Source organism: Pygocentrus nattereri, chromosome 12 (genome assembly GCF_015220715.1).
Source record: "Pygocentrus nattereri isolate fPygNat1 chromosome 12, fPygNat1.pri, whole genome shotgun sequence".
NCBI lineage: Eukaryota > Metazoa > Chordata > Actinopteri > Characiformes > Serrasalmidae > Pygocentrus > Pygocentrus nattereri.
Window position 1 is genome coordinate 39,981,739 of NC_051222.1, and position 22,943 is coordinate 40,004,681.

A 22,943-nucleotide genomic window follows, 5' to 3' on the forward strand; every position below is an offset into this window, starting at 1 on the left:
TCTGGGTGTGTCTGTATCTCTGAATCTCTGTGTGTCTGTATCTCTGAATCTTGTTGTGTCTGTATCTCTGGAATCGCTGTGTGTCCTGTATCTCTGTGACTGTGTGTTTATATCTTCTCTGTATCTCTGAATTTCTTTGTATGTCTGAATCTCTGTGTCTGTATCTCTGAGTCTCTGTCCTGTCTAGATATCTGTGTGTCTGTATCTCGGAATATCTGTGTGTCTGTTATCTCTGAGTCTCTTCTGTGTGTCTGTATCTCTGAATATCTTTGGTGTCTGTATCTCTGAATATCTGTGTGATCTGGTAATCTCTGAATCTTTGTGTGTCTGTATCTCTGAGTCTCTGTGTGTCTGTATCTCTGAGTCTCTGTGTGTCTGTATCTCTGAATCTCTGTGTGTCTGTATCTCTGAATATCTGTCTGTATTTCTGAATCTGTGTGTCTGTATCTCTGAATATCTGTCTGTATCTATGAATGTCTGTGTGTCTGTATCTCTGAATCTCTGTGTGTCTGTATCTCTGAATCTCTGTGTGTCTATATCTCTGAATCTGTGTGTCTGTATCTCTGAATATCTGTCTGTATCTCTGAGTCTCTGTGTGTCTGTATCTCTGAATCTGTGTGTCTGTTTCTCTGAATCTCTGTGTGTCTGTATCTCTGAATATCTTTGTGTCTGTATCTCTGAATCTCTGTGTGTCTGTATCTCTGAATCTTTGTGTGTCTGTATCTCTGAGTCTCTGTGTGTCTGTATCTCTGAGTCTCTGTGTGTCTGTATCTCTGAATCTCTGTGTGTCTATATCTCTGAATCTGTGTGTCTGTATCTCTGAATATCTGTCTGTATCTATGAATGTCTGTGTGTCTGTATCTCTGAATCTCTGTGTGTCTGTATCTCTGAATATCTGTGTCTGTATCTCTGAATCTCTGTGTGTCTGTTTCTCTGAGTCTCTGTGTGTCTGTATCTCTGAATATCTGTGTGTCTGTATCTCTGAGTCTCTGTGTGTCTGTATCTCTGAGTCTCTGTGTGTCTGTATCTCTGAATCTCTGTGTGACTATATCTCTGAATCTGTGTGTCTGTATCTCTGAATATCTGTCTGTATCTATGAATGTCTGTGTGTCTGTATCTCTGAATCTCTGTGTGTCTGTATCTCTGAATATCTGTGTCTGTATCTCTGAATCTCTGTGTGTCTGTATCTCTGAATCTGTGTGTCTGTTTCTCTGAATCTCTGTGTGTCTGTATCTCTGAATCTGTGTTTCTGTTTCTCTGAATCTCTATGTGTCTGTATCTCTGAATCTCTGTGTGTCTGTATCTCTGAGTCTCTGTGTGTCTGTTTCACTGAATCTCTGTGTGTCTGTTTCTCTGAATCTCTGTGTGTCTGTATCTCTGAATCTCTGTGTGTCTGTATATCTGTGACTGTGTGTTTATATCTCTCTGTATCTCTGAATTTCTTTGTATGTCTGAATCTCTGTGTCTGTATCTCTGAGTCTCTGTCTGTCTAGATCTCTGTGTGTCTGTATCTCTGAATCTCTGTGTGTCTGTATCTCTGAATCTCTGTGTGTCTGTATCTCTGAATCTCTGTGTGTCTGTATCTCTGAATATCTGTGTGTCTGTATCTCTGAATCTCTGTGTGTCTGTATCTCTGAAACTCTGTGTGTCTGTATCTCTGAATCTCTGTGTGTCTGTATCTCTGAATATCTGTGTGTCTGTATCTCTGAATATCTGTGTGTCTGTATCTCTGAATATCTGTGTGTCTGTTTCGCTGAATCTCTGTGTGTCTGTATCTCTGAATCTCTGTGTGTCTGTATCTCTGAATCTCTGTGTCTGTATCTCTGAATATCTGTCTGTATCTCTGAATCTCTGTGTGTCTGTATCTCTGTGACTGTGTGTTTATATCTCTCTGTATCTCTGAATTTCTTTGTATGTCTGAATCTCTGTGTCTGTATCTCTGAGTCTCTGTGTGTCTGTTTCTCTGAATCTCTGTGTGTCTGTTTCTCTGAATCCCTGTGTCTGTATCTCTGAATCTCTGTGTGTCTGTATCTCTGTGACTGTGTGTTTATATCTCTCTGTATCTCTGAATTTCTTTGTATGTCTGAATCTCTGTGTCTGTATCTCTGAGTCTCTGACTGTCTAGATCTGTGTGTCTGTATCTCTGAATATCTGTGTGTCTGTATCTCTGAATCTGTGTGTCTGTTTCTCTGAATCTCTGTGTGTCTGTATCTCTGAATCTCTGTGTGTCTGTATCTCTGAATTTCTGTGTGTCTGTTTCTCTGAGTCTCTGTGTGTCTCTATCTCTGAATCTGTGTGTCTGTTTCTCTGAATCTCTGTGTGTCTGTATCTCTGAATATCTGTGTGTCTGTATCTCTGAGTCTCTGTGTGTCTGTATCTCTGAATCTGTGTGTCTGTTTCTCTGAATCTCTGTGTGTCTGTATCTCTGAATCTCTGTGTGTCTGTATCTCTGAGTCTCTGTGTGTCTGTATCTCTGAGTCTCTGTGTGTCTGTATCTCTGAATCTCTGTGTGTCTGTATCTCTGAATCTGTGTGTCTGTATCTCTGAATATCTGTCTGTATCTATGAATCTCTGTGTGTCTGTATCTCTGAATCTCTGTGTGTCTGTATCTCTGAATCTGTGTGTCTGTTTCTCTGAATCTCTGTGTGTCTGTATCTCTGAATCTCTGTGTGTCTGTATCTCTGTGACTGTGTGTTTATATCTCTCTGTATCTCTGAATTTCTTTGTATGTCTGAATCTCTGTGTCTGTATCTCTGAGTCTCTGTCTGTCTAGATCTCTGTGTGTCTGTATCTCTGAATCTGTGTGTCTGTTTCTCTGAATCTCTGTGTGTCTGTATCTCTGAATCTCTGTGTGTCTGTATCTCTGAGTCTCTGTGTGTCTGTATCTCTGAATCTCTGTGTGTCTGTATCTCTGAATCTGTGTGTCTGTATCTCTGAATATCTGTCTGTATCTATGAATCTCTGTGTGTCTGTATCTCTGAATCTCTGTGTGTCTGTATCTCTGAATCTCTGTGTGTCTGTATCTCTGAATCTCTGTGTGTCTATCTCTGAATCTGTGTGTCTGTATCTCTGAATCTCTGTGTGTCTGTATCTCTGAGTCTCTTTGTGTCTGTATCTCTGAGTCTCTTTGTGTCTGTATCTCTGAGTCTCTGTGTGTTTGTATCTCTGAATCTCTGTGTGTCTGTATCTCTGAATCTGTGTGTCTGTATCTCTGAGTCTCTGTGTGTCTGTGTCTCTGAATATCTGTGTGTCTGTATCTCTGAATCTCTGTGTGTCTGTATCTCTGAATATCTGTGTGTCTGTATCTCTGAATCTCTGTGTGTCTGTATCTCTGAATCTGTGTGTCTGTTTCTCTGAATCTCTGTGTGTCTGTATCTCTGAATCTCTGTGTGTCTGTATCTCTGAATCTCTGTGTGTCTGTATCTCTGTGACTGTGTGTTTATATCTCTCTGTATCTCTGAATTTCTTTGTATGTGTGAATCTCTGTGTCTGTATCTCTGAGTCTCTGTCTTTCTAGATCTCTGTGTGTCTGTATCTCTGAATATCTGTGTGTCTGTATCTCTGAATCTGTGTGTCTGTTTCTCTGAATCTCTGTGTGTCTGTATCTCTGAATCTCTGTGTGTCTGTATCTCTGAATCTCTGTGTGTCTCTATCTCTGAATATCTGTGTGTCTGTATCTCTGAATCTCTGTGTCTGTATCTCTGAATCTCTGTGTGTCTGTATCTCTGAATATCTGTGTGTCTGTATCTCTGAATATCTGTGTGTCTGTATCTCTGAATCTGTGTGTCTGTTTCTCTGAATCTCTGTGTGTCTGTATCTCTGAATCTCTGTGTGTCTGTATCTCTGAATCTCTGTGTGTCTGTATCTCTGAATATCTGTCTGTATCTCTGAATCTCTGTGTGTCTGTATCTCTGAATATCTGTGTGTCTGTATCTCTGAGTCTCTGTGTGTCTGTATCTCTGAGTCTCTGTGTGTCTGTATCTCTGAATCTCTGTGTGACTATATCTCTGAATCTGTGTGTCTGTATCTCTGAATATCTGTCTGTATCTATGAATGTCTGTGTGTCTGTATCTCTGAATCTCTGTGTGTCTGTATCTCTGAATATCTGTGTCTGTATCTCTGAATCTCTGTGTGTCTGTATCTCTGAATCTGTGTGTCTGTTTCTCTGAATCTCTGTGTGTCTGTATCTCTGAATCTGTGTTTCTGTTTCTCTGAATCTCTATGTGTCTGTATCTCTGAATCTCTGTGTGTCTGTATCTCTGAGTCTCTGTGTGTCTGTTTCACTGAATCTCTGTGTGTCTGTTTCTCTGAATCTCTGTGTGTCTGTATCTCTGAATCTCTGTGTGTCTGTATATCTGTGACTGTGTGTTTATATCTCTCTGTATCTCTGAATTTCTTTGTATGTCTGAATCTCTGTGTCTGTATCTCTGAGTCTCTGTCTGTCTAGATCTCTGTGTGTCTGTATCTCTGAATCTCTGTGTGTCTGTATCTCTGAATCTCTGTGTGTCTGTATCTCTGAATCTCTGTGTGTCTGTATCTCTGAATATCTGTGTGTCTGTATCTCTGAATCTCTGTGTGTCTGTATCTCTGAAACTCTGTGTGTCTGTATCTCTGAATCTCTGTGTGTCTGTATCTCTGAATATCTGTGTGTCTGTATCTCTGAATATCTGTGTGTCTGTATCTCTGAATATCTGTGTGTCTGTTTCGCTGAATCTCTGTGTGTCTGTATCTCTGAATCTCTGTGTGTCTGTATCTCTGAATCTCTGTTTGTCTGTATCTCTGAATATCTGTCTGTATCTCTGAATCTCTGTGTGTCTGTATCTCTGTGACTGTGTGTTTATATCTCTCTGTATCTCTGAATTTCTTTGTATGTCTGAATCTCTGTGTCTGTATCTCTGAGTCTCTGTGTGTCTGTTTCTCTGAATCTCTGTGTGTCTGTTTCTCTGAATCCCTGTGTCTGTATCTCTGAATCTCTGTGTGTCTGTATCTCTGTGACTGTGTGTTTATATCTCTCTGTATCTCTGAATTTCTTTGTATGTCTGAATCTCTGTGTCTGTATCTCTGAGTCTCTGACTGTCTAGATCTGTGTGTCTGTATCTCTGAATATCTGTGTGTCTGTATCTCTGAATCTGTGTGTCTGTTTCTCTGAATCTCTGTGTGTCTGTATCTCTGAATCTCTGTGTGTCTGTATCTCTGAATTTCTGTGTGTCTGTTTCTCTGAGTCTCTGTGTGTCTCTATCTCTGAATCTGTGTGTCTGTTTCTCTGAATCTCTGTGTGTCTGTATCTCTGAATATCTGTGTGTCTGTATCTCTGAGTCTCTGTGTGTCTGTATCTCTGAATCTGTGTGTCTGTTTCTCTGAATCTCTGTGTGTCTGTATCTCTGAATCTCTGTGTGTCTGTATCTCTGAGTCTCTGTGTGTCTGTATCTCTGAGTCTCTGTGTGTCTGTATCTCTGAATCTCTGTGTGTCTGTATCTCTGAATCTGTGTGTCTGTATCTCTGAATATCTGTCTGTATCTATGAATCTCTGTGTGTCTGTATCTCTGAATCTCTGTGTGTCTGTATCTCTGAATCTGTGTGTCTGTTTCTCTGAATCTCTGTGTGTCTGTATCTCTGAATTTCTGTGTGTCTGTATCTCTGAATTTCTGTGTGTCTGTGTCTCTGAATCTCTGTGTGTCTGTATCTCTGTGACTGTGTGTTTATATCTCTCTGTATCTCTGAATTTCTTTGTATGTCTGAATCTCTGTGTCTGTATCTCTGAGTCTCTGTCTGTCTAGATCTCTGTGTGTCTGTATCTCTGAATCTGTGTGTCTGTTTCTCTGAATCTCTGTGTGTCTGTATCTCTGAATCTCTGTGTGTCTGTATCTCTGAGTCTCTGTGTGTCTGTATCTCTGAATCTCTGTGTGTCTGTATCTCTGAATCTGTGTGTCTGTATCTCTGAATATCTGTCTGTATCTATGAATCTCTGTGTGTCTGTATCTCTGAATCTCTGTGTGTCTGTATCTCTGAATCTCTGTGTGTCTGTATCTCTGAATCTCTGTGTGTCTATCTCTGAATCTGTGTGTCTGTATCTCTGAATCTCTGTGTGTCTGTATCTCTGAGTCTCTTTGTGTCTGTATCTCTGAGTCTCTTTGTGTCTGTATCTCTGAGTCTCTGTGTGTTTGTATCTCTGAATCTCTGTGTGTCTGTATCTCTGAATCTGTGTGTCTGTATCTCTGAGTCTCTGTGTGTCTGTGTCTCTGAATATCTGTGTGTCTGTATCTCTGAATCTCTGTGTGTCTGTATCTCTGAATATCTGTGTGTCTGTATCTCTGAATCTCTGTGTGTCTGTATCTCTGAATCTGTGTGTCTGTTTCTCTGAATCTCTGTGTGTCTGTATCTCTGAATCTCTGTGTGTCTGTATCTCTGTGACTGTGTGTTTATATCTCTCTGTATCTCTGAATTTCTTTGTATGTGTGAATCTCTGTGTCTGTATCTCTGAGTCTCTGTCTTTCTAGATCTCTGTGTGTCTGTATCTCTGAATATCTGTGTGTCTGTATCTCTGAATCTGTGTGTCTGTTTCTCTGAATCTCTGTGTGTCTGTATCTCTGAATCTCTGTGTGTCTGTATCTCTGAATCTCTGTGTGTCTCTATCTCTGAATATCTGTGTGTCTGTATCTCTGAATCTCTGTGTCTGTATCTCTGAATCTCTGTGTGTCTGTATCTCTGAATATCTGTGTGTCTGTATCTCTGAATATCTGTGTGTCTGTATCTCTGAATCTGTGTGTCTGTTTCTCTGAATCTCTGTGTGTCTGTATCTCTGAATCTCTGTGTGTCTGTATCTCTGAATCTCTGTGTGTCTGTATCTCTGAATATCTGTCTGTATCTCTGAATCTCTGTGTGTCTGTATCTCTGTGACTGTGTGTTTATATCTCTCTGTATCTCTGAATTTCTTTGTATGTCTGAATCTGTGTCTGTATCTCTGAGTCTCTGTCTGTCTAGATCTCTGTGTGTCTGTATCTCTGAATATCTGTGTGTCTGTTTCTCTGAATCTCTGTGTGTCTGTTTCTCTGAATCTCTGTGTCTGTATCTCTGAATCTCTGTGTGTCTGTATCTCTGTGACTGTGTGTTTATATCTCTCCGTATCTCTGAATTTCTTTGTATGTCTGAATCTCTGTGTCTGTATCTCTGAGACTCTGTCTGTCTAGATCTGTGTGTCTGTATCTCTGAGTCTCTGTGTGTCTGTATCTCTGAATATCTGTGTGTCTGTATCTCTGAATCTCTGTGTGTCTGTATCTCTGAATATCTGTGTGTCTGTATCTCTGAATCTCTGTGTGTCTGTATCTCTGAATCTGTGTGTCTGTTTCTCTGAATCTCTGTGTGTCTGTATCTCTGAATCTGTGAGTCTCTGTCTGTCTAGATCTCTGTGTGTCTTTATCTCTGAATCTCTGTGTGTCTGTATCTCTGTGACTGTGTGTTTATATCTCTCTGTATCTCTGAATTTCTTTGTATGTGTGAATCTCTGTGTCTGTATCTCTGAGTCTCTGTCTGTCTAGATCTTTGTGTGTCTGTATCTCTGAATATCTGTGTGTCTGTATCTCTGCATCTGTGTGTCTGTTTCTCTGAATCTCTGTGTGTCTGTATCTCTGAATCTCTGTGTGTCTGTATCTCTGAATCTCTGTGTGTCTCTATCTCTGAATATCTGTGTGTCTGTATCTCTGAATCTCTGTGTCTGTATCTCTGAATCTCTGTGTGTCTGTATCTCTGAATATCTGTGTGTCTGTATCTCTGAATATCTGTGTGTCTGTATCTCTGAATCTGTGTGTCTGTTTCTCTGAATCTCTGTGTGTCTGTATCTCTGAATCTCTGTGTGTCTGTATCTCTGAATCTCTGTGTGTCTGTATCTCTGAATATCTGTCTGTATCTCTGAATCTCTGTGTGTCTGTATCTCTGTGACTGTGTGTTTATATCTCTCTGTATCTCTGAATTTCTTTGTATGTCTGAATCTCTGTGTCTGTATCTCTGAGTCTCTGTCTGTCTAGATCTCTGTGTGTCTGTATCTCTGAATATCTGTGTGTCTGTTTCTCTGAGTCTCTGTGTGTCTGTATCTCTGAATCTGTGTGTCTGTATCTCTGAATCTCTGTGTGTCTGTATCTCTGAATCTCTGTGTGTCTGTATCTCTGAGTCTCTGTGTGTCTGTATCTCTGAGTCTCTGTGTGTCTGTATCTCTGAATCTCATTGTGTCTGTATCTATGAATCTCTGTGTGTCTGTAACTCTGAATCTCTGTGTGTCAGTATCTCTGAATCTCTGTGTGTCTGTATCTCTGAATATCTGTGTGTCTGTATCTCTGAATCTCTGTGTGTCTGTATCTCTGAATCTGTGTGTCTGTATCTCTGAATCTCTGTGTGTCTGTATCTCTGAGTCTCTGTGTGTCTGTATCTCTGAATCTGTGTGTCTGTATGTCTGAATCTGTGTGTCTGTATCTCTGAGTCTCTGTGTGTCTGTATCTCTGAATATCTGTGTCTGTATCTCTGAATCTCTGTGTGTCTGTATCTCTGACTATCTGTGTGTCTGTATCTCTGAATCTCTGTGTGTCTTTATCTCTGAATCTGTGTGTCTGTTTCTCTGAATCTCTGTGTGTCTGTATCTCTGAATCTCTGAGTCTCTGTCTGTCTAGATCTCTGTGTGTCTGTATCTCTGAATATCTGTGTGTCTGTATCTCTGAATCTGTGTGCCTGTTTCTCTGAATCTCTGTGTGTCTGTATCTCTGAATATCTGTGTGTCTGTTTCTCTGAATCTCTGTGTGTCTGTTTCTCTGAATCTCTGTGTCTGTATCTCTGAATCTCTGTGTGTCTGTATCTCTGTGACTGTGTGTTTATATCTCTCCGTATCTCTGAATTTCTTTGTATGTCTGAATCTCTGTGTCTGTATCTCTGAGACTCTGTCTGTCTAGATCTGTGTGTCTGTATCTCTGAGTCTCTGTGTGTCTGTATCTCTGAATATCTGTGTGTCTGTATCTCTGAATCTCTGTGTGTCTGTATCTCTGAATATCTGTGTGTCGGTATCTCTGAATCTCTGTGTGTCTGTATCTCTGAATCTGTGTGTCTGTTTCTCTGAATCTCTGTGTGTCTGTATCTCTGAATCTGTGAGTCTCTGTCTGTCTAGATCTCTGTGTGTCTTTATCTCTGAATCTCTGTGTGACTGTATCTCTGTGACTGTGTGTTTATATCTCTCTGTATCTCTGAATTTCTTTGTATGTGTGAATCTCTGTGTCTGTATCTCTGAGTCTCTGTCTGTCTAGATCTTTGTGTGTCTGTATCTCTGAATATCTGTGTGTCTGTATCTCTGAATCTGTGTGTCTGTTTCTCTGAATCTCTGTGTGTCTGTATCTCTGAATCTCTGTGTGTCTGTATCTCTGAATCTCTGTGTGTCTCTATCTCTGAATATCTGTGTGTCTGTATCTCTGAATCTCTGTGTCTGTATCTCTGAATCTCTGTGTGTCTGTATCTCTGAATATCTGTGTGTCTGTATCTCTGAATATCTGTGTGTCTGTATCTCTGAATCTGTGTGTCTGTTTCTCTGAATCTCTGTGTGTCTGTATCTCTGAATCTCTGTGTGTCTGTATCTCTGAATATCTGTCTGTATCTCTGAATCTCTGTGTGTCTGTATCTCTGTGACTGTGTGTTTATATCTCTCTGTATCTCTGAATTTCTTTGTATGTCTGAATCTCTGTGTCTGTATCTCTGAGTCTCTGTCTGTCTAGATCTCTGTGTGTCTGTATCTCTGAATATCTGTGTGTCTGTTTCTCTGAATCTCTGTGTGTCTGTTTCTCTGAATCTCTGTGTCTGTATCTCTGAATCTCTGTGTGTCTGTATCTCTGTGACTGTGTGTTTATATCTCTCTGTATCTCTGAATTTCTTTGTATGTCTGAATCTCTGTGTCTGTATCTCTGAGTCTCTGTCTGTCTAGATCTCTGTGTGTCTGTATCTCTGAATATCTGTGTGTCTGTTTCTCTGAATCTCTGTGTGTCTGTTTCACTGAATCTCTGTGTCTGTATCTCTGAATCTCTGTGTGTCTGTATCTCTGTGACTGTGTGTTTATATCTCTCCGTATCTCTGAATTTCTTTGTATGTCTGAATCTCTGTGTCTGTATCTCTGAGACTCTGTCTGTCTAGATCTGTGTGTCTGTATCTCTGAGTCTCTGTGTGTCTGTATCTCTGAATATCTGTGTGTCTGTATCTCTGAATCTCTGTGTGTCTGTATCTCTGAATATCTGTGTGTCTGTATCTCTGAATCTCTGTGTGTCTGTATCTCTGAATCTGTGTGTCTGTTTCTCTGAATCTCTGTGTGTCTGTATCTCTGAATCTGTGAGTCTCTGTCTGTCTAGATCTCTGTGTGTCTTTATCTCTGAATCTCTGTGTGTCTGTATCTCTGTGACTGTGTGTTTATATCTCTCTGTATCTCTGAATTTCTTTGTATGTGTGAATCTCTGTGTCTGTATCTCTGAGTCTCTGTCTGTCTAGATCTTTGTGTGTCTGTATCTCTGAATATCTGTGTGTCTGTATCTCTGAATCTGTGTGTCTGTTTCTCTGAATCTCTGTGTGTCTGTATCTCTGAATCTCTGTGTGTCTGTATCTCTGAATCTCTGTGTGTCTCTATCTCTGAATATCTGTGTGTCTGTATCTCTGAATCTCTGTGTCTGTATCTCTGAATCTCTGTGTGTCTGTATCTCTGAATATCTGTGTGTCTGTATCTCTGAATATCTGTGTGTCTGTATCTCTGAATCTGTGTGTCTGTTTCTCTGAATCTCTGTGTGTCTGTATCTCTGAATCTCTGTGTGTCTGTATCTCTGAATCTCTGTGTGTCTGTATCTCTGAATATCTGTCTGTATCTCTGAATCTCTGTGTGTCTGTATCTCTGTGACTGTGTGTTTATATCTCTCTGTATCTCTGAATTTCTTTGTATGTCTGAATCTCTGTGTCTGTATCTCTGAGTCTCTGTCTGTCTAGATCTCTGTGTGTCTGTATCTCTGAATATCTGTGTGTCTGTTTCTCTGAATCTCTGTGTGTCTGTTTCTCTGAATCTCTGTGTCTGTATCTCTGAATCTCTGTGTGTCTGTATCTCTGTGACTGTGTGTTTATATCTCTCTGTATCTCTGAATTTCTTTGTATGTCTGAATCTCTGTGTCTGTATCTCTGAGTCTCTGTCTGTCTAGATCTGTGTGTCTGTATCTCTGAATATCTGTGTGTCTGTATCTCTGAATCTGTGTGTCTGTTTCTCTGAATCTCTGTGTGTCTGTATCTCTGAATCTCTGTGTGTCTGTATCTCTGAATTTCTGTGTGTCTGTATCTCTGAATCTCTGTGTGTCTGTATCTCTGTGACTGTGTGTTTATATCTCTCTGTATCTCTGAATTTCTTTGTATGTCTGAATCTCTGTGTCTGTATCTCTGAGTCTCTGTCTGTCTAGATCTCTGTGTGTCTGTATCTCTGAATATCTGTGTGTCTGTTTCTCTGAGTCTCTGTGTGTCTGTATCTCTGAATCTGTGTGTCTTTTTCTCTGAATCTCTGTGTGTCTGTATCTCTGAATCTCTGTGTGTCTGTATCTCTGAGTCTCTGTGTGTCTGTATCTCTGAGTCTCTGTGTGTCTGTATCTCTGAATCTGTGTGTCTGTATCTCTGAATCTCTGTGTGTCTGTATCTCTGAGTCTCTGTGTGTCTGTATCTCTGAGTCTCTGTGTGTCTGTATCTCTGAATCTGTGTGTCTGTATGTCTGAATCTGTGTGTCTGTATCTCTGAGTCTCTGTGTGTCTGTATCTCTGAATATCTGTGTCTGTATCTCTGAATCTCTGTGTGTCTGTATCTCTGACTATCTGTGTGTCTGTATCTCTGAATCTCTGTGTGTCTTTATCTCTGAATCTGTGTGTCTGTTTCTCTGAATCTCTGTGTGTCTGTATCTCTGAATCTCTGAGTCTCTGTCTGTCTAGATCTCTGTGTGTCTGTATCTCTGAATATCTGTGTGTCTGTATCTCTGAATCTGTGTGCCTGTTTCTCTGAATCTCTGTGTGTCTGTATCTCTGAATATCTGTGTGTCTGTTTCTCTGAATCTCTGTGTGTCTGTTTCTCTGAATCTCTGTGTCTGTATCTCTGAATCTCTGTGTGTCTGTATCTCTGTGACTGTGTGTTTATATCTCTCCGTATCTCTGAATTTCTTTGTATGTCTGAATCTCTGTGTCTGTATCTCTGAGACTCTGTCTGTCTAGATCTGTGTGTCTGTATCTCTGAGTCTCTGTGTGTCTGTATCTCTGAATCTCTGTGTGTCTGTATCTCTGAATATCTGTGTGTCTGTATCTCTGAATCTCTGTGTGTCTGTATCTCTGAATCTGTGTGTCTGTTTCTCTGAATCTCTGTGTGTCTGTATCTCTGAATCTGTGAGTCTCTGTCTGTCTAGATCTCTGTGTGTCTTTATCTCTGAATCTCTGTGTGTCTGTATCTCTGTGACTGTGTGTTTATATCTCTCTGTATCTCTGAATTTCTTTGTATGTGTGAATCGCTGTGTCTGTATCTCTGAGTCTCTGTCTGTCTAGATCTTTGTGTGTCTGTATCTCTGAATATCTGTGTGTCTGTATCTCTGAATCTGTGTGTCTGTTTCTCTGAATCTCTGTGTGTCTGTATCTCTGAATCTCTGTGTGTCTGTATCTCTGAATCTCTGTGTGTCTCTATCTCTGAATATCTGTGTGTCTGTATCTCTGAATCTCTGTGTCTGTATCTCTGAATCTCTGTGTGTCTGTATCTCTGAATATCTGTGTGTCTGTATCTCTGAATATCTGTGTGTCTGTATCTCTGAATCTGTGTGTCTGTTTCTCTGAATCTCTGTGTGTCTGTATCTCTGAATCTCAGTGTGTCTGTATCTCTGAATCTCTGTGTGTCTGTATCTCTGAATCTCTGTGTGTCTGTATCTCTGAATCTCTGTGTGTCTGTATCTCTGAATATCTGTCTGTATCTCTGAATCTCTGTGTGTCTGTATCTCTGTGACTGTGTGTTTATATCTCTCTGTATCTCTGAATTTCTTTGTATGTCTGAATCTCTGTGTCTGTATCTCTGAGTCTCTGTCTGTCTAGATCTCTGTGTGTCTGTATCTCTGAATATCTGTGTGTCTGTTTCTCTGAATCTCTGTGTGTCTGTTTCTCTGAATCTCTGTGTCTGTATCTCTGAATCTCTGTGTGTCTGTATCTCTGTGACTGTGTGTTTATATCTCTCTGTATCTCTGAATTTCTTTGTATGTCTGAATCTCTGTGTCTGTATCTCTGAGTCTCTGTCTGTCTAGATCTGTGTGTCTGTATCTCTGAATATCTGTGTGTCTGTATCTCTGAATCTGTGTGTCTGTTTCTCTGAATCTCTGTGTGTCTGTATCTCTGAATCTCTGTGTGTCTGTATCTCTGAATTTCTGTGTGTCTGTATCTCTGAATCTCTGTGTGTCTGTATCTCTGTGACTGTGTGTTTATATCTCTCTGTATCTCTGAATTTCTTTGTATGTCTGAATCTCTGTGTCTGTATCTCTGAGTCTCTGTCTGTCTAGATCTCTGTGTGTCTGTATCTCTGAATATCTGTGTGTCTGTTTCTCTGAGTCTCTGTGTGTCTGTATCTCTGAATCTGTGTGTCTTTTTCTCTGAATCTCTGTGTGTCTGTATCTCTGAATCTCTGTGTGTCTGTATCTCTGAGTCTCTGTGTGTCTGTATCTCTGAGTCTCTGTGTGTCTGTATCTCTGAATCTCATTGTGTCTGTATCTATGAATCTCTGTGTGTCTGTATCTCTGAATCTCTGTGTGTCAGTATCTCTGAATCTCTGTGTGTCTGTATCTCTGAATATCTGTGTGTCTGTATCTCTGAATCTCTGTGTGTCTGTATCTCTGAATCTGTGTGTCTGTATCTCTGAATCTCTGTGTGTCTGTATCTCTGAGTCTCTGTGTGTCTGTATCTCTGAGTCTCTGTGTGTCTGTATCTCTGAATCTGTGTGTCTGTATGTCTGAATCTGTGTGTCTGTATCTCTGAGTCTCTGTGTTTCTGTATCTCTGAATATCTGTGTCTGTATCTCTGAATCTCTGTGTGTCTGTATCTCTGACTATCTGTGTGTCTGTATCTCTGAATCTCTGTGTGTCTTTATCTCTGAATCTGTGTGTCTGTTTCTCTGAATCTCTGTGTGTCTGTATCTCTGAATCTCTGATTCTCTGTCTGTCTAGATCTCTGTGTGTCTGTATCTCTGAATATCTGTGTGTCTGTATCTCTGAATCTGTGTGCCTGTTTCTCTGAATCTCTGTGTGTCTGTATCTCTGAATCTCTGTGTGTCTGTATCTCTGAATCTCTGTGTGTCTGTATCTCTGAATATCTGTTTGTCTGTATCTCTGATTCTCTGTGTGTCTTTATCTCTGTGACTGTGTGTTTATATCTCTCTGTATCTCTGAATTTCTTTGTATGTCTGAATCTCTGTGTCTGTATCTCTGAGTCTCTGTCTGTCTAGATATCTGTGTGTCTGTATCTCTGAATATCTGTGTGTCTGTTTCTCTGAATCTCTGTGTGTCTGTTTCTCTGAATCTCTGTGTCTGTATCTCTGAATCTCTGTGTGTCTGTATCTCTGTGACTGTGTGTTTATATCTCTCTGTATCTCTGAATTTCTTTGTATGTCTGAATCTCTGTGTCTGTATCTCTGAGTCTCTGTCTGTCTAGATCTGTGTGTCTGTATCTCTGAATATCTGTGTGTCTGTATCTCTGAATCTGTGTATCTGTTTCTCTGAATCTCTGTGTGTCTGTATCTCTGAATCTCTGTGTGTCTGTATCTCTGAATCTCTGTGTGTCTGTATCTCTGAATCTCTGTGTGTCTGTATCTCTGTGACTGTGTTTATATCTCTCTGTATCTCTGAATTTCTTTGTATGTCTGAATCTCTGTGTCTGTATCTTTGAGTCTCTGTCTGTCTAGATCTCTGTGTGTCTGTATCTCTGAATATCTGTGTGTCTGTTTCTCTGAGTCTCTGTGTGTCTGTATCTCTGAATCTGTGTGTCTGTTTCTCTGAATCTCTGTGTGTCTGTATCTCTGAATCTCTGTGTGTCTGTATCTCTGAATATATGTGTGTCTGTATCTCTGAATCTCTGTGTGTCTGTTTCTCTGAATCTGTGTGTCTGTTTCTCTGAATCTATGTGTGTCTGTATCTCTGAATATCTGTGTGTCTGTATCTCTGAATCTCTGTGTGTCTGTATCTCTGAATCTGTGTGTCTGTTTCTCTGAATCTCTATGTGTCTGTATCTCTGAATCTCTGTGTGTCTGTATCTCTGAGTCTCTGTGTGTCTGTATCTCTGAATCTCTGTGTGTCTGTATCTCTGAATCTCTGTGTGTCTGTTTCTCTGAATCTCTGTGTGTCTGTTTCTCTGAATCTCTGTGTGCCTGTATCTCTGAATCTCTGTGTGTCTGTTTCTCTGAATCTCTGTGTCTGTTTCTCTGAATCTCTGTGTGCCTGTATCTCTGAATCTCTGTGTGTCTATATCTCTGAGTCTCTGTTTGTCTGTCTCTCTCAATCTTTTATTTTCTGTATCTCTGAATCTGTTTCTTTGTGTCTCTGAATCTCTGTATCTCTTTCCTTAAAGTATCTGTCTTTATCTCTGAATGTGTCAATATCTCTGTATCTGCATTTGTATCTGTATCTTTGTCTTTATATGCTTCTGTATCTCTGTGTCTGTCTATCTCTGTGCGTGTGTATGTCTGTCTGTCTGTCTGTCTGTCTGTATCTCTGTGTGGTCGTTTAATAGTCTGGGAATTAGAGTTGAATCTCAGCAGAAAAGCAGTCAGAGTTAATCTGTTTAAACCAGAACAGCACAGCAGATCCTCACCATACACACACACACACACACACACACACACTCACACACACATAGAGAGACTGAGAGAGAGAGAGGGAGAGGGAGAGAGAGAGAGAGAGAGATAGAGAGAGAGCGCTCAGACTGACGGGGGGTGGATTTATGTGTATAGACTTGGTAAGAGCTGTAAACACAGAGTGGAGACTGAGTGGGGCCTGTCTGTGTGTCTGAGTAGGACTGAACTTCTAATACCACATTTATAACACGCTGACCACTGCACCAACGTGTCTCTGTGTATTTATATTGTATTATATGTAATTGACTGTGACTACTGTATGTGTTCGCTTATATTTGGTTTACTTATTTGTTTTCATTTATTACATTTATTAATTTTATGAAATTACTTATTCAGTAGGACTGTTTTCTTCTGCATGCAGAAGTATATTGTTTTTAATTTTTGTTTATCTGAATACATATTTTGTAGACTTTAGAAATGTATCGATGATGACCAGCCCTTATTCCATTCCTTGCCATTTCATTCAGTCAGTCATTCGTTCTGTCCATTCCAAACCTTTTAATTCTGTCCCTTTCCAATGAAGTCCATTGATTTCCATACAGTTCAGTTCACTTCACTTTACCTTACAAACCTATTATCAGAAAACTTTGGGGTGCTCTGCAAAATTGAAATAAAAACAGAATGCAATGGTGTATAAATCATTTAAAATCTACAATTGTATATTGTTTGTTGAAAAATATATGCTCATTTTAAATTTCACTGAAAAAGACATCTGGCTGCAGCATATGTTGCCAAGCCATGTATATATCATTCAGTATTTGCAGTGCCTTCACAGATGTGCACGTCATCCATGCCATGTGCATGCATTCCCCCCAAATGTTGATTCGTCGGACCACAGGACACTTTTCCACTTCCCCTCAGTCCATTTTAAATTAGCTCAGGCCCAGAGAAGGTGGCAGCGTTTCTGAATCCTGTTTATATTTGGGTTCTTCTTTGTGTTTTAGAGTTTTAATTAGCACTTATGGATGCAGTGATGAACTGTGTTCACAGACAGAGGTTTTCAGAAGTGTTTCTGAGCCCATGCAGTGATTTCCACTATAGAATCATGTCTGTTTTTAATGCAGTGCTGCCTGAGGGCCCAAAGATCACGGCCAGCTAATCCTGGTTTTCAGCCTCGTCCCTCACAGACAGAGATCTCTCCAGATTCTCTGTCTTTAATGATGTTCTGCACCGTAGACGATGAAAAGCAGAAGCTCTTTGCTATTTTATATTGAGAAATGTTATTCTTTTTAATACATGCTAAGTTGCACTTCTGATATACTCAGCCTCTCTGGGATGCTCTTTTTATACCTAGTCATGATACTGACCTGTTGCCAATTAACATAATTAGTTATGTGTTTTAGTAATACTTAACTTTACCAGTCTTTTGTTTCCCTGTCCCAACTATTTTATAATGTATTGCAGGCATCAAATTAAAAAAAATATATTATTTTTAAAAGGGTAATACAATTTCTCAGTTTCAACATTTTATATGTTGTTTTTTTTTTCTATTTTCAATTAAATATAGAGTTTATATGATTTGAGTTTGAGTTGTTCTGCTTTTAATCCATTTTCAAGTCCAGCAGATTTTATATCATTCTGTTCCATTCATTTCCATTCCTTTCAATTTCATTCCTGTTTATTCACTTCATTCCATGGAAATACATTCCAGTTCTATTGTGTTCAATTCCATTCCATTCTCCTCTATTCTATTCCATTCCATTGCTTTACATGTAATACTTACAATCAAACAGGACCAGACTCAAATGCCACTACATGACTTGTGATGTAAAGGTGAATCGAAAACTAATATCACAATAACAGCTAAACACTTAGTACTTAAAATCTCATCAAAATGGTGAGTGAATAGTATCTGATGCACTGTACTTCAGCACATATATACACAGAGTCAGTTTTGTCTGATAGAGGGTAAAGTGTACGGTTGGTCAGTAATATCTGATAGATGGTAAGGTGAAGAGTCGGTCAGTAGAGTCCGATAGATGGTAAGGTGTACAGTCGGTCAGTGATCTGATAGACGGTAAGGTGTAGAGTTGGTCAGTAGTGTCCGATAGATGGTAAGATGTACAGTCGGTGTCTGATAGAGGGTAAAGTGTGAATGTGGTCAGTTGTCTGATAGATGGTAAGGTGTACAGTCGGTCAGTGGTGTCTGATAGATGATAAGGTGCACAGTCGGTCCGTGGTCTGATAGATGGTAAGGTGTACAGTCGGTCAGTGGTCTGGTAGATGGTAAGGTGTACAGTCAGTCAGTGGTCTGATAGATGGTAAGGTGTACAGTTGGTCAGTGGTCTGGTAGATGGTAAGGTGTACAGTTAGTCAGTGGTGTCTGATAGATGGTAAGGTGTAGAGTTGGTCAGTAGTGTCCGATAGATGGTAAGATGTAAAGTTGGTGTCTGATAGAGGGTAAAGTGTGAATGTGGTCAGTTGTCTGATAAATGGTAACATGTACAGTCGGTCAGTGGTCTGGTAGATTGTAAGGTGTACTGTCAGTCAGTGGTGTCTGACAGATGGTAAGGTGCACAGTTGGTCAGTGGTGTCTGATAGAGGGTAAGGTGTACAGTCGGTCAGTAGTGTCTGATAGATGGTAAGGTGCACAGTCGGTCAGTGGTCTGATAGATGGTAAGGTGTACAGTCGGTCAGTTGTGTCTGATAGATGGTAAGGTATACAGTTGGTCAGTGGTGTCTGATAGATGGTAAGGTGCACAGTTGGTCAGTGGTGTCTGATAGAGGGTAAGGTGTACAGTCGGTCAGTAGTGTCTGATAGATGGTAAGGTGCACAGTCGGTGAGTGGTCTGATAGATGGTAAGGTGTACAGTCGGTCAGTTGTGTCTGATAGATGGTAAGGTATACAGTTGGTCAGTGGTGTCTGATAGATGGTAAGGTGTACAGTTGGTCTGTGGTGTCTGATAGATGGTAAGGTGTACAGTTGGTCAGTGGTGTCTGATAGATTGTAAGGTGTACAGTTGGTTAGTGGGGCTGATAGATGTTAAGGTGTACAGTCGGTCAGTAGTGTCCAATAGATAGTAAGGTGTACAGTCGGTCAGTAGTGTCTGATAGATGGTAAGGTGCACAGTCGGTGAGTGGTCTGATAGATGGTAAGGTGTACAGTCGGTCAGTTGTGTCCAATAGATTGTAAGGTGTACATTCGGTCAGTGGTGTCCAATAGATGGTAAGGTGCACAGTCAGTCAGTGGTGTCTGATAGATGGTAAGGTATACAGTTGGTCAGTGGTGTCTGATAGATGGTAAGGTATACAGTCGGTCAGTGGTGTCTGATAGATGGTAAGGTGCACAGTCAGTCAGTGGTGTCTGATAGATGGTAAGGTATACAGTCGGTCAGTGGTGTCTGATAGATGGTAAGGTGCACAGTCAGTCAGTGGTGTCTGATAGATGGTAAGGTATACAGTCGGTCAGTAGTGTCTGATAGATGGTAAGGTGCACAGTCGGTCAGTGGTCTGATAGATGGTAAGGTGTACAGTCGGTCAGTTGTGTCTGATAGATGGTAAGGTATACAGTTGGTCAGTGGTGTCTGATAGATGGTAAGGTGTACAGTCGGTCAGTAGTGTCTGATAGATGGTAAGGTGTACAGTCGGTCAGTTGTGTCTGATAGATGGTAAGGTATACAGTTGGTCAGTGGTGTCTGATAGATGGTAAGGTGTACAGTTGGTCTGTGGTGTCTGATAGATGGTAAGGTGCACAGTCAATCAGTGGTGTCTGATAGATGGTAAGGTGTAGAGTCGGTCAGTGGTGTCCAATAGATGGTAAGGTGTACAGTCAGTCAGTGGTGTCTGATAGATGGTAAGGTGTAGAGTCAGTCAGTGATCTGATAGAGGGTAAGGTGTACAGTCGGTCAGTAAATGGTAAGGTTTATATTTGTCAGTAATTTATCATAGATCAGTCAGTGGTGCATCAACTTGCAGTGGTGCAACTCAAAATTACTTTCAGACTAAATCTAAATCTAATAATAGAGTAATCTAAAAATGATCCTGCAGCCCCTGAAACTGTTGCTCAAGCTCGTTTTATGAAACCATCAATACCAACAGTCAATGGACACGTCATGGTGAAGACCATACAACACGTATTAGAATAATATTTCTCACACTGGTGTTGCTGCACATGCACATTAATCCCAACAATGCAGGAAGCAGCACTCAGTGCCAACTGTTACAGTAGCTGCAAGACTCTTCCTCATTGTGATGTTGGCGCCCACGCTCAGACTGTACATGGAGATTCTGAGAGCGACAGTGATGACATTCACCTCTTCCCATGGTCATTACTTTTATGTTTATGTCTTTCAGTGGGACAGAAATTTCTTCCAGATTAAGCCGTTACTCCACACAGATTTAGCTGTTTTCATTCTGATCTATTAGCCGGATAATTAATGTATTATTAGTGTGAATGTAAACATAGCTAGTGTAAACACTGTGACCACACATAAACACTTTAATAGTGCGCTGTAGTACACAGTGCTGATGAAGTCCTGAAGATCAGGTTACGTACCGTCCACACACTCATCTCTCTGCCCTATGATTATTCCCTAACCCTAATCCCTATTCCTGCCTAATGTAAGCAAACTGATCCTGTCTGATCTACACAAGCTGAAAAATATATAGAACGTTGCAAAAATGCACCACATCTGCACTAAATATCAATATTAAATATGATTAATCACACGCTGTAACACTGTAAGATGCATAGACCCACTAACATAGATATGGAATCATTTATAGTGGATCCTGAATAATTTGGAATAAATAAAGGATAACAGAGACTGAGTAATATTATATCACTGTTGTCCAAAATGGTAACTTTACAAAAGAAGTTTAAAGCCTAGCTTACTTTTAATATAAGTCAATGGAACCAGAAATTTTTCCAAGTCATTTTGAGTCATTTCTTGTAGTCCATTCATCATGAAATTTACACACAGTGTAAAGGGCAACATATCATATCATATCAACTTTCATGTTATGTCAAAACCTGGAAATGGCAAAAATGGAGATATGAGGTTATATATATATATATAATTATTACACTATTGTATTTTAACAGGTATTAATCTGTCGACTCATACATATATGACATACCAGAATAGAAATTCACCAAATGGACTCCTAGAATGATTTGTTGTTTTAAAAACTAAACTTATGTGGCTATTATTATTATTATTATTATTATTATTATTATTATTACTATGCTTAGTTTTGTAACTGGATCCTATTAGAGGTTCAGGAAAGTCCATTTGAATGCAGTCAGATGGTGAACTTCAACTTAAAGTATATTTCATTTAGAGTGTGATTTTGTCCCTTAACGCCCAGATTAATGTAATCTTTTCAATGAGCTCCATTAATCAATTCCGTACCCTTCAGTAATGATGTGACACATTGATGGATTTTACATTTTCAAACACTCGTATTTTTAACTCTACTAGCGAATAAAACGACTCGGTTCCATTTTTTTAATCATTTATGTTTATTTCCTAATTCAGTTTCTTAGATCCTGAGTTTCTTTTCTTCGTTCGTGCTGAACTGCTTTATGTTTGCTCACTTTGGAGCTTTTATTTGAAGTAAAAAAACTGTTCGCTTTAAGCACCGTCCTGTTTTTGTGTTTGAAAGCTCCAGAATGTGAGAGCTGCTGGAGTGGAAAATACGCCAGCCTCGTAGTTTGGATGTTCTAAGAGGTTCTAGTGCAGTTCTGTAAGTTACGTTGTAAGTTTTTCAAGCTGTTGTTCGTTTATTTTTTGAGGGGGGGTTATGGGGGGTTACTTTTACTTCTACTGCAGTCGTTATTTGAGTTCTACTGCAGGAGGGGTTGAGGTTCCTCAGGACGTTCTCTAGCAGTTCTTCTGAGCAGCTCTTCGTTCAGAGGTCCAGAAGCGCAGAGGTGTAATGAGTAAGCTGAGGGCGATAGTGGCAGCTTTAACACACTCATCACACTCTCGGTTCAGACCAGTTTTATCCGGCAGACATTAGATCATAAGAATTCACCAAGCATGGCCTCAACTTCCAGGAAAGTAGAAGATTTGGCCGAAGCACAGCGGACCAGTACAGACCAGTACAGCCACAATCTTAAACGGGAAAATACTATCAAATATAAACTGAATTATGAATCAAAAAGCAATCGGAATAGAAACATAGCAGCTGTAGTAATTAAACATTTATTTCTATACGTATTTTTATTTCTTTAGCATCTGTAAACTGATTCATAGATACTACAGTGCGTGTGTAGAAAACTGGAGTTGGTATCAGAACAAAACCTCTCCAAAACCGCTGCTTCAGGTTAAACATTGTGATGAATCAGAATGAAAACATTGGTAAAATATAAAAATCTCAGCTGGTCTTTCCTGTTACATGTGCATTTCATGTTGAATGGACCAAAAGAAATGATTTAAAAATGACTTGAAGTGAAAGTCTTGCTTCCTGAACTTTCATTAAAGGTTGAGAAGGTTTCTTGCTTCTCCTGAAATCCTGAAATAACACTTCCCGTGAGGACTGTGTAGACGAGTACAGTGCACGAATACAGCGCTATACAGGTACAATGTAGAAGAGCTTCATTCAGGTTTAAGGAACGAGTACAGAACGCTTTGTTCATTCAGTAAATCTGACAGTGTCTTTAGGCATGTGTACACACACACACATGCACACACACACACGCACAGACTCTCACACACACACACACACACACACACACACACACACACACACACACACACACCTTTCTTCTGGACTACATTAACAGTGTAAGAGCGTAAAAATGAAGTTTAGAGGTGTTTTACCTGAGTTCAGCACTGCAGCTCCTCTCTGAGACTGTCTGAGAGTGTGTGTGTGTGTGCGTGTGTGCGTGTGTGTGTGTGTGTGTGTGTGTGTGTGTGTGTGTGTGTATGTGCGCGTGTGTGTGTGTGTGTGTGTGTGTGTGTGTGTGTGTGAGCAGTCGGTCTCTCTCTGCGTCCGTCGCTCGGCAGTGTGTGAGTTTATGACAGCAGGCTTTACTCAGCAGCCACACCTTTCCTGAAGCACCACAGAGTGAGACTTCAGAAGATCAGCACCACAGAGCG

At 40.3% G+C, this 22,943-nt stretch overlaps 1 protein-coding gene across 1 annotated transcript in view; it reads right to left on the reverse strand.

The window, feature by feature from the left end:
- sp6 (Sp6 transcription factor) overlaps positions 1–22,726 on the reverse strand; it is a 50,961-nt gene extending 28,235 nt beyond the window's left edge. Inside the window, exon 1 of the mRNA XM_037543773.1 lies at positions 22,665–22,726. The gene's annotated coding sequence lies outside the window, so the exon portion shown is untranslated. The remainder of the gene's footprint in view (positions 1–22,664) is intronic.
- Between the last annotated feature and the right edge of the window lie 217 nt (positions 22,727–22,943).